General features: G+C 37.7%; 1 protein-coding gene and 1 long non-coding RNA gene across 40 annotated transcripts in view; one reads left to right on the top strand and one right to left on the bottom strand.

The window, feature by feature from the left end:
- The window catches only part of DTNA (dystrobrevin alpha), a 359,383-nt gene that overhangs the window by 251,240 nt on the left and 93,735 nt on the right, over positions 1-14,408 (bottom strand). For 7 of the 38 annotated variants that reach the window (XM_005612833.4, XM_070220868.1, XM_070220860.1 and 4 more), the window contains exon 1: positions 7,888-8,119. The exons of 13 other annotated variants lie outside the window; for them this stretch is intronic. The gene's annotated coding sequence lies outside the window, so the exon portion shown is untranslated. Of the gene's footprint in view, positions 1-7,887; positions 8,234-8,262; positions 8,429-14,408 lie in introns of those variants that run through there. 18 more of the 38 variants (XM_070220879.1, XM_070220882.1, XM_070220862.1 and 15 more) reach the window with 7 other exon arrangements.
- LOC138915282 (uncharacterized) lies at positions 8,374-9,115 on the top strand. 2 transcript variants are annotated; one of them, XR_011420993.1, is made up of 2 exons: positions 8,374-8,512; positions 8,880-9,115. It is a non-coding gene; the product is annotated as an uncharacterized lncRNA (long non-coding RNA). The 2 variants fall into 2 exon arrangements; XR_011420994.1 differs by having other exon boundaries at positions 8,392-8,531.

Raw genomic sequence — 14,408 nt, 5'->3', positions numbered from 1 at the left:
TGAACATAGCAGACATTATGAAGAAAAAAGTGAACATTTTGTTCTTGTTAGTCTATTACTCTTCTTGCACAGAAAAATTCCCTTAGATGGAATAACTTTAGTAGAGCAACTTCTGAAAACCAACAGTTTCCTTTTCCTTTTTAAGCTTTAAATCTTTTGAACTTAAAAGAAGTGAACAGAAAAAGAAAATCAAGAAACAGATGTTGAAGTGGAGGACTACTTGTCTTTTCAGCAGGCCTTCATAAAGAAAGGACAACTAAGGCTAACAAATTAACAACGAGGATCATACTCTAAAATGGAATAACTGTTCTAGACTTTTGAATGAAATGGGTAAAATAGTGCAAATCCCTTTTGAGTCCCAGGTTCTGATGAAAACAGCGAGTCTCCTTATCTGTGGCTGTATCACAAATTATATGCCTGAATAAAGTGAAACAAATACGATTGGATGCCCTATCAGTTTAAAATGTGATTTCTGTTAGTGTTTAAAGTCGATGCCGTTTATCAAGAGAACAGAAAGTACTCAACAGTAAAGACATTTTTAAAAGCCCTTTAAAATTCTCAGCTTTATGTTCTCAAAGTATTACAAGAGCTACCACATCATCACACTTTTAATTATTAATACATCGAATGAGGGGTGATTTAAACCAGAAGTTATCAAGTGTTAAAGAGCATGTTAAAATACGAGATATATATATATACAATATTGATATTTATGCCTATATATATTCAAATTATATATATATGTCTTCAAATTAGCTTGAGAAACACTGAGTTAAAGAAAATCAAACATGTCTCCTTAGTGTAAAACTTTAAGAACCCTTAATGCTAAGAGTCACCTAAATCTCCAAGAGAGGGACATGGTATACAGCATTTCCCAAATTCATTTGACCCAGGATCTTCATCTTTTTTTCCCCCATATAGCATTTCCTAGAATTATTGCTCCCAAGAACATAAATTGGATTTGCTGATTTAAATTAAAATCCAAAAGACCTTAAAATATTGGCTTAATAATTTTTCAACTTTTAAGCATCTCATTAATTTTTGAATTCCCCAGTTTTATGTTGTTAGGGTTTAAAACTAAACACAAGCGAAAAGTAGAATATAAAAGTGATGTAAAATAAATGCTACTCAAAAAACGACACGTTTCTAACGTATAATATAGATCACCATTCCTCTGTGGCATTGTCCCTAAGCCTAGTTCTTTTATTTTGCCTCCTGAAAAAAGTGGGGGCTGAGGATTAGAAGTACATTCCAATTACCTTTCTCTGCATTTCTCTGCTACACATGCTCAGTTCTTAGAGATGGGGAAGGGTTAACGTCTCACATTTGCTCTCTACATTCTATAGGAATTGCCCTAGCAGAGGCTCAAAACTCTTCTCAAACCTGTTTCTGGGCAGGGCTCCCTGAGAGAAAAGTGTGATGACAGGTAAAATGCCAGGATTCCAAAGGACTGGAAAAACTATGACAAGAAAGTTCACAGACACTCTGAAAATGGCAAAGATTTAGAATGCCAAAAAAGTCGCCGTGGGAATGAGAGTTAAAGGATGAAAACAGACAAACGACTTTAGCTTCAGGTTGCAGGTTGCCTGCCTATATCTTACCAAGCATGGACCGAATATTGTTCACAGGTGTATAGGACTCTAAGTCTAGATCTTCTTCTGGGGATTTTGGGCTGCCTATCATCCGTTAGTGTGGAATTCATTAGAGATCCTCATAAATATTCTAGATCTTTCTCTTTCCAGGCATGTGGCAGGATTATCGTCCTCACCCAACTGAAGTTAGGGGTGATCACATGATTTGGCTAAGGAAATGTGAGCATGAGGAGCATGGGTTGTTTCCAGGTGAAAGCTACAATTTGGAGAAGGGGCTTCAGCCAACCCACAATGGCTAATTTGTATGAGTGGGAAGGAAATCTTGGTTTTTAGAAGCCACTGAGAATTAGGGGTTATTTGTTATCTCAGGAAAACACATGCAGTATTTGTGGAGCACTTCATATGTCTTCATCTTAGTTTCATCATATACAAAAGCAAATAGCAACAAATGTCTCTTACCTACAGAATAGTATGAAACATTGGAGGCCTTTTAGAAGAGAACTGTTACACTTATCTGAAGTGTTAAAAACAACATCTTTTGATGAGTAAATATGTTTCTACAAATGTGTAGTAACAAACAGTCTAAGACTAGGAAGTTCATATGCATTAGAAGATAAATTTCATTCAAAATTAATCTATATATTTTAATAAAATCAGTGAAGACATCTGTATTCCTGAACTATGATTAACTCAGTGAATTCATTCTTTCTGCACTCATAAATCTGTGCACTACCACGTCACGTAGGAATGACGTACAAAAAGTAAAGCGAGACTAAAAAGGAAAAATGATAAAAATTACTCTACTGCTCTCTTTAAAATACACGGAGTTTTACAAAGCTTTCATGACTCAGGGTGTCTCTGAGTCATCCTTATGCCATATTTATTTTGCAAGAATGCAAAGTCCGGCTTTATTTATGCAAATAAATGTACTTCTATTTTATATTAAGATACAGCATAGTTTTCTATGTGATAAAAATACATTTCTAATTAATTCTTTTTTTAAGAATTTTTAAACTATTTAAGCTATTCTATAATAAAATATTTGCTAAATATGAGATTTTTAAAGAATTAAAGTAAGCTCAAGACTACTAAAACTTAGATTTCTGAGAGGAAAACACTAATTGTCCAGGAAAGGCAAAATAACTTTTTTTTTTTTTTTAAGATTGGCACCTGGGCTAACAACTGTAGCCAATCTTTTTTTTTTTTTTTTCTGCTTCATTTCCCCAACCCCCCCCCGTACACAGTTGTATATCTTAGTTGCAGGTCCTTCTAGTTGTGGGATATGGGACGCCGCCTCAACGTGGCCTGATGAGCGGTGCTATGTCCGCGCCCAGGATCCGAACCCTGGGCCACCGCAGCGCGAACTTAACCACTCAGCCACAGAGCCGACCCCGAAAATAACTTTTTAACAAGGGTGGAGATGAGCACAAATAAATTAAGAATATAAATGGAAGAATAATATCAAGGAGTTTGTTAATTACATCCATTATTCTAAGATGACATACTCCAGTGTCAGCGTCCACTGAAGGGGGCTAAACAAGTAATTTCATTATCTAGCACAGTTAAGGCACAACATGGGAGCTTGATAGAGATTTGTTGAATTTATAAGAGAAATTAGCTCAGCTAGTGGATGCTACAATTTAAAATCAGCCAGTTTTCAAGAGCTAGTCTTAATTTATCAATGAGTCAAAAAAGAAAAGGCCAATAATATCCTATTTTCATATTTTGTGACGGAGAAATTTGGGTTCTCATATAAATATCAACTTTGAACAATTTGAATAGATTCAAAGATTGTTTTCAAGATAAATCTTGACCAATCCATATAAAGGCTTTTGTGTCTGTGGCGGTAGAGAGCCCTGTACAATAAAAAATATGGACCAGGTTTCTCAGCTCAGGAGTTGGCATATCAAAGGCATACAACAAGTGTGTGAAAAGTTTATAAGTGATCCGAGGAATACAAAATTAGTTAAACATCCTTGGAATTAATAAGCTATATTTCTGCTTCCTCTGGTTCCTATCAACAATATTCAATTTTTAATAAATAAACACAGGGTTGTTTTTTTTTTAACTGAGCATAGCAAAATGAGATTAACATTGCACCTTATGGCCTTAAAAAATTTTAAGAAAAATTTTCAGCTAACTTTAAGATTGAGGGTTACAATGTCATATCACCTAAGCAATCAACTGTTTTCCTTCTAGCACCGCACAGCTATCTGAACACAATCAGTTTTTTTTTGAAGGTGCAACGAGATGATTTTAATTTAGTTGTTCTGCATTGAATTTTTCCATTTGTGCGACTCAGCATTCTGGACTAGAGTTGTTGAAACATGTCAGTTTTCCAATTCCGTGACTTTCTTTTTGATTATGAATCTCTCTGATAATATTATACAGCTAATTTATCATATTTAAACCTCTATCATCTCTCTTGTCATCACAATCAAGTTATAGAGTCTCACTTGGCAAAAATGGAAATAGATAACTTCCTCCCCCCTCAAAATAGCAATAACCAACCAAACAAATGTAATTTAACTGACTCTACCTGACATAGCAGACCATTAATGTTCATTATTCTAGACAAAGAGTGTAAGGTCAAAAGAATAATGATGTTTACAATGAAAAAGAATAAAGTAAAAAAGGAATTGTTGAGGAAAAACTTCCTCAGAATAGTCATTTGTTCATTCCTTAAACATGTATTGAATGGTTTCTATGTGTCTGTTACTGAGAACACGAAAATATGTAAGACACAACCCCTGCCATCAGGGGTTCCCAGAATAGTAGGTGAGCTACACAATTAAAGAAAGTAGCATAGATGACTTATGAGGTCAACCTTGCAGGAGAAGTAGGATTTGCCCACAAAGGAGATGAACAATGAGCATTCTGAGCCAAAAATAAAAGTAGGGAGACTAGCACAGAGGTATGATAGTGTGTGGAATATTCTAGAGGCACTAATTATATGTGATTAAAGTGCTGGTGATGACCGGTAAAGTAGTGAAGACAATTTTAGAGAAACAGATTGAGGCTTTGTGACACGCTTTTAAGACATACCCAGGAGTTTATTTTGAAGGGGAATGGTGAGCCACTAGAAATTTTTAAGTAGGGGAGCAATCCCATTCATGTCTATGATTTTTAGAAGATAGGTGTGTTGGTCCCCAAATGGGAGATACATTGGGGAGCAGAGCCTAGAGGCAGGAGAACAACTGGGAGACCATAGTAATGCCCAAGAGCGATGATGAAGACCTGAAGCAGAGCAACTGCAAAGAGAATAGAAAGGAAGGAATTTATTTAAGATACTTTCTTAAATGTGGTGATACTGGATATGGACCAAGAGAAAGCAGGAAGGGTCAAGGTCAACAGCTGAGAGTGAAGGCAGTGGGGGTGGATTAGAGAGACTAAAGAAATTATTCAGGAAAGGGGCCAGCTAGGGACAAATAAAAGGACTGCTAAGTATTGTTGACAGCTCAAATAAGGTTAGAAAACACGCATCTTCCAATCAGCATGCACTTGCAAATTTCTCTGAAAAACCGAAACAGATGAGGTCATGACTAAAATTTCAAAATCAGAAAAACTACCTGAAATCATCAATGATATCAATAGTCTGCCTGACACCTTGTCTAGAATGAGGAGTGTAAAAAAAAAAAAAAAAAAAAGACCATAAAGGCAGTAGAGTGAATTTCCCTTTCTGGGAACAGTAATGAGATAATTTGCACCAACCCTCCCACTGGGGTAACTAAAAATACTTAAAATATAAAAACAGCATAGAGCTTATAAGACAGTGAGGACTTCGCACGTGGAAGTTTAGGAGAAGACCAGAACTCAGAGAGGGGAGCTCATCTTTGAAAGCTTTTGCTCTTGGGCAAATGTGTTGATCTTGATGGAACAAAACCCTTGGGACCCCAGCTGCACTTTGGGCAGCCTTATGGGTTTTGTGGGAACGTCAAAGGTCATGGTCCTCAGGTGAGGACCCAACTAACCCAACTTTAACTTGGGATCTGAAAAGGCCATATCTTCCTTCCAGGTAGGAGTGAACCCTGAATAAACCATTCCTTCTATGGATTTGCAGCCTTGCTTCTTGCACAGGAGTGATCCAGGGAACCTCAGATGTTGTTCTTTGACTAAGGTGATCCTGGTCTGATGTCACCCCCAGGTGCCTGGCAGAAGCAAATCAAGGTCCTCTCTGGAGGAAAATATCATAACCACTACGTCTCAACTTATTCTTTCACGTAGTTTTTAAAATACCTTTCCAGCAGACAGCCAAAGGTATCCAAGCCACCAAGAAAACAAGACACCATGAGTGAGAACTGGCAGGAACAGTAATAATAGAAACAAATCCAGTAACACTTGAGATATTACGATTAGCAGATATATATTATGAATCAACTACACTTACGATAGTCAAAGAAACAAAATCCAAGCTTGACAATTTCAGCAGGGAACTAGACACTGTGAGTGACATAATAGTAGTAGTGAAATATGCGTCTGTCCCTTTTCCTGTCAACACTATTTGGCCACATAGTTTACAATTCTTACATTTTAGAATTTAAAATTTGTAAATGTGTATGTACATGTGTGTGGTAAGCACACACATGCATGTACTCACAAATTCCTTAGAAAAACCTATGATTTCTGCCAGGCTCACTCCTCTTGCCAACAGTTCAGGACACAGCCGGGTAAAAGAGATGAAAGGATGTCCAATGTCAGCAGGGAAAATTTACAAAGCTACCATCCACTTGTGGAGAAACGAAAATTAATTGCAACTTTTACAACCTTATGGGTTAATTATAAGTAATAGGGAAGGTTAACCCTGATTTAACAAAATTACCTAAACTGTTTGGAGGTTAGATATTTACAGTAAAATGCAAATATTCTGATGGACTTAGTGCATGGACTTTAAAACACGCTACAGTCAGACTCGTTCTTGAAGATACGTCTTGACTGCAAGAAAGGAGAGTACCGACTAGTGATATTCATCAGGGGTCCAGAGGAAGAAGGAAGATTGAAGGGAGAGAGGGAAAATGGTCAAGTAAAGAGGGAGGGGACATCCAAATTGAGCTCTGCCAACGTCACATTTTGTTTGGTCTTGCTAGATTATTTGGTAGTTGAAAAATCAAGTGACTCTATCAACATAATGCTCAGCTTTCATTTTAGAAGAGTAACAGTATATTATTTATTCTTATCAAAGTTGAGTGAAAGATCCATATTAAGACATTCATTGTTTGTACCTACTTTAGCCAACTTAGTTCATTAGAATCCTGTCTATTGGACAGAGCAAAAACTGGCCAGTTACATTTAACAACTGTTCAGCCCCACACTCTGTAATAAGAACGTCAGCAGATTTATTTTCCCCATATAAAGTAGAATTTCCAATTCACACCATGTGCTCTGTGACTATTATGGACAGTATTTATTCAGAAGGAATGCTGTGCAAGTTTGGAAAAGCTGTTTCTAAGAGCAGAGCCGAGAGGTCACTTGACAAAACGAGAAACAAAACCTATACATGGTCAAAACACGAAGAGAACTAAAGTTTGTCATTCTTTCTTTTAAAGAAAAACGTTTTGAAAACCTTAAATCACAACATGGCAACAGCAAACTAGACAACGCTCCCCGTCTCTCCTCCACCCTCAAGCTCAGTCTAATCAGAACGCTCCATTCACTTAGCAAACTCTCAGGGTTTTTTTTTTTTGGAGGAGGACCTGCTTGGAATTAATGAGGCGACGCCAAAAAATAACTTCTATTAATAAATTGTTCTCTTCAATGGAAAATTGCCTAGTTTTTCTCATTAGTTTTTTAAAAAATAGAATATCTTCTAAAGGCTCCTTATGCACTTTATACCACCTTTAGGCCACCTCTTTTTCTCCTCTTGATTTTTTTTTTCATTTGTTAAATTAGGAAGTACCACGGTGCCAAGGAAGAGAAATAACGCCGTCTCACAATAATACACTTGCATCCAATGTCATCCTGGACACTAACATTCAGTCTGTGTTGTGACATTTACCTACTGACATTGTAATTCGATAAATGCAGGGTGTTCAAGGAGGGCTCAAGAGAGGGAAAGCAAGTAAGGATAAAGCAAAACTGAAGTTAAAGATGTGTAAGGTACATTTCAAAATTAAGCTGAAATACCCTATTTCTCTCTTCTGCACAAAATGTAAAATGTCAAATATCTCAAGAAAGGTAAGAAAGTTACAGCCCTGGAAAATTTTCATTATCACTTTTTCATTCACACAAATAAAAAGAAAAATTCAACATTAACCTTCCCAGAGAAGCGGTGAGCCTTAAAACCAATCTTTTCACTTACCCTAGAGTATGTACACCATGACCTCTTAAATCCTGTTAATTCCAGTACATCCCGAACATATATGAATTCTCAGCACATGCACTTAAAGAACAAACTTTAACCAAATTGTTAATTACAACAGAGATCATAATAGAACTCTGAAATTCTAGAGAGAGATATGAGTTTAAAATCCAGCTTCTAGATCCCGGTGTAAACTGTGTCTATCTTTAACTTGAAAATGATTTGGTTTCACATTCCATTGAAGTCCCACTGGCAGATGCCTTTGGTAAACTGACCAATGGCAGGCTTTCAAACACCCTCCCTCCACCCCCCTCCTCCCTCTGACTAAGCTTCCGCTGTTACATCTAATGCTGATTTACTCAGCTGTCTTTTTACCTGTCTCTGCCTGGGGAAAAGGAGCTGCTTTCATTGATGGTTATTACGGAAGCACTTGGAAGCTGAAGATCAGCCGGAGGACTCACTGCGCTTCCCCCCACTGCCTCCCCTCCCCCGACTTACTGCCAGAAACCAACTGACTTCCAAACTTGGCCGTCTGAAAAAGAATGTTCTCTGATAGGCATTCCTGGAAGCAGAAAGCAAGGCAGCTCAAGTTTTGTTCTGTTACTCAGCATGAAAAACTTCCCAGGTAGATATAATACAAACAAGTAAGTTTCCTGGATATTTTCTTAACTTTGAGGAGAATGAGAAAATATTTAGGGGCATTACAAATATTTTTCTTGTCACATAGCATTTAAGTTTTAATATTCACATAGAATTTTACCCAAAATGGCTACGAATGCAGTAAAAAGGTGAATTGGCAAATCTTTTGTTAAAAGTTGCATTTCCTTATTAGTAAATGAGTTGGGACCCAGCAGAGGAAAAACAGTCATGCTGCCTGCTTGACAGTATTCTGGAAGGCTGCTGTTCAATCTGTGGCTTTTTTGTGAGAGAAAACCTTGCCCCTAGGAATTGTGGAAAAACTGATTGCAATTGCCCTATATTTTATGTTGCAGACAGCAGGAGGAGAGGGTGCACAAATGCTTCCAGCTCCTTGTGAAGTCTTCTTTTCCAAGACTGTCGCGTGAACTTTGGTGAGGACTGGAAAGAACTGTGTATTGTGTACAATACACACACATCTGAACAGAGAAAAACTGAGCTAACGGAAATATTTCCACAAATAGGGTCCGACAAGGTTTAATAAGGTGGAGTCCCTTCAAATCACTACTAATAAACTTGTGTTTAATATTTATTTAGTGGTCCCTGGGGCCCAAAGACCTACTGCTGCTGAAAATAATTTACTTCTCCATGTTCAGAATAGGGAATTTATTACGTGCAATTTTATGGATCAGACAACTTCTTGAAAGGCTTGTAAAGGATTTATAATTTCAGCAATCAAGCAAACCACACGCCCAGGCATTTTGGAGTTTCCAAATTTCCTCTGGCTGTGGCTGCCAACTCTAGGCAACTGTCAGCTGGCTAGGCTCAGGGTAGTAGTGTGGCCGCAGCTGCTCCTTGCAACTTGTACAGACATCTCAAAAATATTCAGCAGCAAAAGGTTGTCTCCAAAAAGAAAGCTTTCTCTTTGCTTGTTTGTGGTTGGTTTTAAATTTTGTGTTCCAGGTGGTCTCTTACCACATCTGAACAAGACCACTTCAAGAAACTATGAGTCAAAAACTTGATTAACTGGCATCATATTACTAATTTACTTTAGTGATATTTTGATGCCCCACATAGATTGGCATCCTACCAGCTTGCTCACTCCTTAACTTGTTACTAGATGCCCTTAAAAGAAAAAAAAGACTAAAAGAATGAGGCAGAGAAGGAAGAAAACTTCTTTATTCTTATTCCCAAAGCTGATTATCTTAAGGAAATTTTAAGCTATATGCCATGTTGACCATAGCGGCATCCAGATGAGTCAGAAGTAAATAGAAAGAAATAAGCACTCACCAGAGAGCACACATCCCTGTCCCTGTGTTTCTTCTTCCCTCCATCAAAACACTCCTCCCCAAGGCTAACGGATGGAGTCAAAACACATGTGAACCAAGAAGAGTGGACAGAGTTGGCAGCAGGCCATCTGGCTCGCATTCAGCCACACTATTCACTTATGTTGTATCTTTGAGTGAACAGTAGCTCATAACTGAGGTGCACGAAATGTTCGCTAAAACTGAAGAATTACTTGTGTAAAAGTGTATATTTTAACCTATGGAAAATGGTTACAAGTTGGCTCACATTTTAGATAAATATATTTTGCATTTACCTTAATAACTTTTGCAGAAAAATTATATCTCTTTTCAAGCCATTAACCAAAAGATTATCTGGAAAGTATGTCAGGTACTGAACATCTCTATTGAAGCCAAAAAAAAGAAAATCATATATTTTGCGTCTGTGTGAGTGATTGACTCTAAATGCCAACATGGCAAATAATGCTGAGATCGTTTCTGTTGATCTTACTGGCTTCTAAGAAAAATAGAGGAAGAAGGAAATTTTAGGTCTTTCTAATATTGCATATTAACTAGTAAACTCTAACAATTTTCTTTATTGAATTGTTACTGGCCATTCCTCATAGTGCAACATTCATTAATCAAATATCTCCTTAGGTTCCCCACTTTATCTCCCCAAATATTTTCATCTGTGCTGATCATGGAAATTCCAGAACAGTTTGCAGAATTCCAGAACAGAACACTAATGTTAGTGGTAGCATTAGTCCAAACTCAAGGTTGAGTGAGCACGATGGGATTTTTTTCCTTCTTTTTTCCCCTCAACATTCACGAGGCAATTGATAAGATTTATAATGGCTAGAAGTTAGTCTTTATCATGAGTAAATGTTATTTTTCTCTTTCAAAAGCACTAACATGAGAGTTAGGATTTGATCAGAAAAATAGTTTCCAGGGCTTGCTTCCAAAGAAAACTGGGCATGTAACAGGCAAATCAAATACCCTTGATTTATCATGAACAAGCAGTTAATCTCTGCTCCATTCTCCAGAAATAGACTGTATTAGCACATTCCGTGGATGGCAAATGCTGGTAGCAGACTCCTTGCAGGGATGAACAAGGTGTTCAAACTCTGGTCCCAGCTGATCTGTGAGGCATCCAAGTAAATGAAGAATCCGATCATTGATAAGCCAATGGTCTCTGTTGTTTTTCCTCTCTGGCATCTTTCAGAGACTAGCATAGATGGTATTCTCAGGGTGATGAATTTTTTTTGTTTTTTGCATATCATTTATTTTTTTAAAAAATATACTATTTGCTATAGTCCGAATATTTGTGTTTCTTCAAAATTCTTATGTTGAAACTCAATCTCCAAAGTGATGGTATTAGGAGGTGGGGCCTTTGGGAGGTGATGAGGGTGAGCCCTCATGAATGTGATTAGTTCCTTTATAAAAGAGGTCTCCCTTGTCCCTTCTACCATGTGAGGACACAGCAAAAAGGTGACCCTCTATGAAGCAGGAAGTGGCCTTCACCAGACAGAGAATCTGTTGGCGTCTTGATCTTGGACTTCCAGTCTTCAGACTGTGAGAAGTAAATTTCTGTTGTTTATAAGCCAGCCAGTCTATGATATATTGCTATAACAGTCTGAAGAAACTAAGACACGATGTATACAAAAATGAGATTTTTTTGGTGGGAGGGAGATCAATACTGGGCTTTTTTCCTAAGGAAAAAAGTCTTAAATCCAAGTAGTAATTGTTTGAAAAGTAATTAAAATAGACGATGCCCCCCAAAAAGTAGAAAAAACTATACATAAACAACATTAGAAAACAGGGGCTTGAACAGCAGATATGGAAGGGATTCAAAATAGCAGCTTGCTATGTATAATCTTATCAAATGCCAATCAATTTAAAAATTGGATGAAATGGGCACCCACATTGAATGCCTATGGTATGAAAACAGCCCTAATTATGGAAAGGGCTAGATGTATAAATATACTAATTATAACATCATATTTGGTAAAGAATAACTGGGAACAATGATAGTTTTGATGACAACAGAAAGACATGAGCTAACAGTTAGGCTAAAAATCATAGCATATAAATGTACATGTGCCATGATTTCAACTATGTTAGAACATCTGTGGGCATTAGAAGGAAAGATAAAGGCTAGAAGGAGTCCTATCAAAATGACGTATGGGTACCACCCCCAAATATTCAAATAAGAGTTAACTGCAGCCTTTCCTCGTTCCTTCACTCTCTTCCGTGTCTTTGAAGAGGCATCTCTATTTCTCTCCTCTGGATCTGCTGTATGGCAGGTGGGTTCTTGGGAAGTGGGTGAAAGGAGAATGGACAGGGTCTTCAATGTGGAAAGAGACATAAAAGAAGCTTAAGGGCGTTATGTTGATTTTAAGGAAAGGACAGGGAGGGAAATACCCAAGAAAGAGAGTGATCTTAAAGGAGCCAGTCAGAACAAGGGAAGGGAGAGGGGAACAGAATCAGGCATACTAGAAGTGAGGACCAGACTGTAAGCCAAACTGAGAAGCAGCTACTTTGACGAGGCAGATTTGAGAAGAGCAAAGTTCAAAGCGGAGGTTTAGGGCGTCTGGTCCTAAGACTTTTGGCTGTGTGTTTTGTGATTTTTTCTCATGAAACACTTAAGATAGGTCTTTATTTTTCAAGATCTGGTAGTGTCAACTTTTTGTGTCTTTTGGACACTTCATGATCTTGACATGGATTTTAAATCTACAGATATATTTGGTTACATAAACATTTTTGAAAAGTTAGACTTGTTTTGTCATGTTGTATGGTTGCTAAAATTGTTTTTCTTTGATATGGGTAAGAAATCGGGCCAGCTCTGGGGGCCTAGAGGTTAAGTTTGACACGCTCCACTTCAGCAGCTTGGGTTCCATTCCTGGGTGTGGACCTACAGCACTCATCTGTCAGTGGCCATGCTGTGGCAGTGGCTCACATACAAAAAGAGGAAGACTGGCAACAGATGTCAGCTCAGGGTGAATCTTCCTCAAAAAAAAAAAGAAAGAAAGAAATGGTCTTCACTCTTGTCTAAATAGACTTTCCTGACCACTTTGCTCTCCTTGCATTTTGTTTCCTGTATCTCTCTCGGTTCCCATGATGGGTATCTATTACAATCTCTTGGGCTGAGCACTATATGTGAAGGGATCAACCATCCCAGTTTAACTGGAACTGAGGGATTTCCAAGGATACAGGATTTTCAGTGCTGAAACCAGGAAAGTCCCAGGCAAACCAGGATGAGTTGGTCATCCTATATATGTGTAAACTGGAACTTTTCATGTTATATGTATGCTTTTGATAAAGATTTTTCTTTTTATTAATTAAGAGGTGTTTGGCTCAAGTGAATCAATACTCCAAAAATATAAATTTCTTTTTGCCTTTACTCCATTAGCCATGCAACCTGGGGCAGGTCAAACTCCAAGGACCACTATTTCCTTATCTGTAATGAGAATAACAATACCCATTTCAGAGTCGTTGTCAACCTCACATGAGATATGCATGTAAAATAAGAATATATAAAATACAGAAAATGAATAAATCTATACTGTGTGTAAATTATATTTTACATACATTCATATAGAGTTGTATGTAGTTATTTTTCAAAGAAGCTTTTAGTTATTTTAGACTGAGACATGATGGAAGCTCACAGAAGAGGTACACCACTTCAAATTGTGTGTGTGTCGCTGGGGGTGGGAAGGGAAGAGAGAGAAAGAGATTGGTTGCCTGAAGGAATAGCTATCTCAGGAGTATCTGTTTCAGCACTTGACTTCTTCCTAAATTAAACTCACCAAGTTAAGGATGTTTTGTTTTTGAGAGGCCCTATAGCCCAGGAAAGAGTCAATACTCCACGTTTCCAAAAGATTTGGATTATCCTCGTATTAAAAATAACAATTTTATTTGTATCTTTTCCTTTAAGCTGGAGTAAGGGTATTTTTCCTTCATAGGAGCAAAATCAACCCTGATTAGAACACAATCATAAACATATCCATCACTATGCAAAACTCGAATGTCCAATGTCACCCTAGGGACACAAAGATACCCCAGGCGGCATATGCCATACCTGATGCCTCTTAAGAAGTGAGGGTGCAATTTGGTTTGGCAGCAAAAGGAAAATATATTTAATGTTATCACTTCAAACCTGTGCAAATTTTCATGATCATATGTGTAATCTATATTTGAAACCCAAGCAAACTAGTCCTACTCCAAGTTTCTAGAGATTTATCAAGAGTTAGAAATAGGACAATTCTGTTTTGTGTGGTAAAAGAAAATGACAGGTGACAGCCAAACTGGATGGATCCTGGTAGTTATTATATTCAGCTTAACCATTTGGGAATAATTTTTCTCCAGATGAGCACAGGGCTAATCAGTGCTTTTCAAACTTGTTAGTCGGTGGTGGTGGTGTTTTGCTATGGACCCCTCCATTCAAAGTTCTCTAAAACTTAACAATGACAAGGCATTGCTCGTTTAGCAGAAACTCAAGTGTGAGGGCTGTGGCCCCACCTACCCTTCTCCTTCTTCCATAAGGCAGCCCCTGCATAAACTTCCAGGAATCTGGGAAGCACAGCTTGAAATCCACTGAGCTTT

Source organism: Equus caballus, chromosome 8 (genome assembly GCF_041296265.1).
Source record: "Equus caballus isolate H_3958 breed thoroughbred chromosome 8, TB-T2T, whole genome shotgun sequence".
NCBI lineage: Eukaryota > Metazoa > Chordata > Mammalia > Perissodactyla > Equidae > Equus > Equus caballus.
Note: the sequence above shows the minus strand (reverse complement) of the source record. Positions and strands in the feature narration are given on the sequence as shown.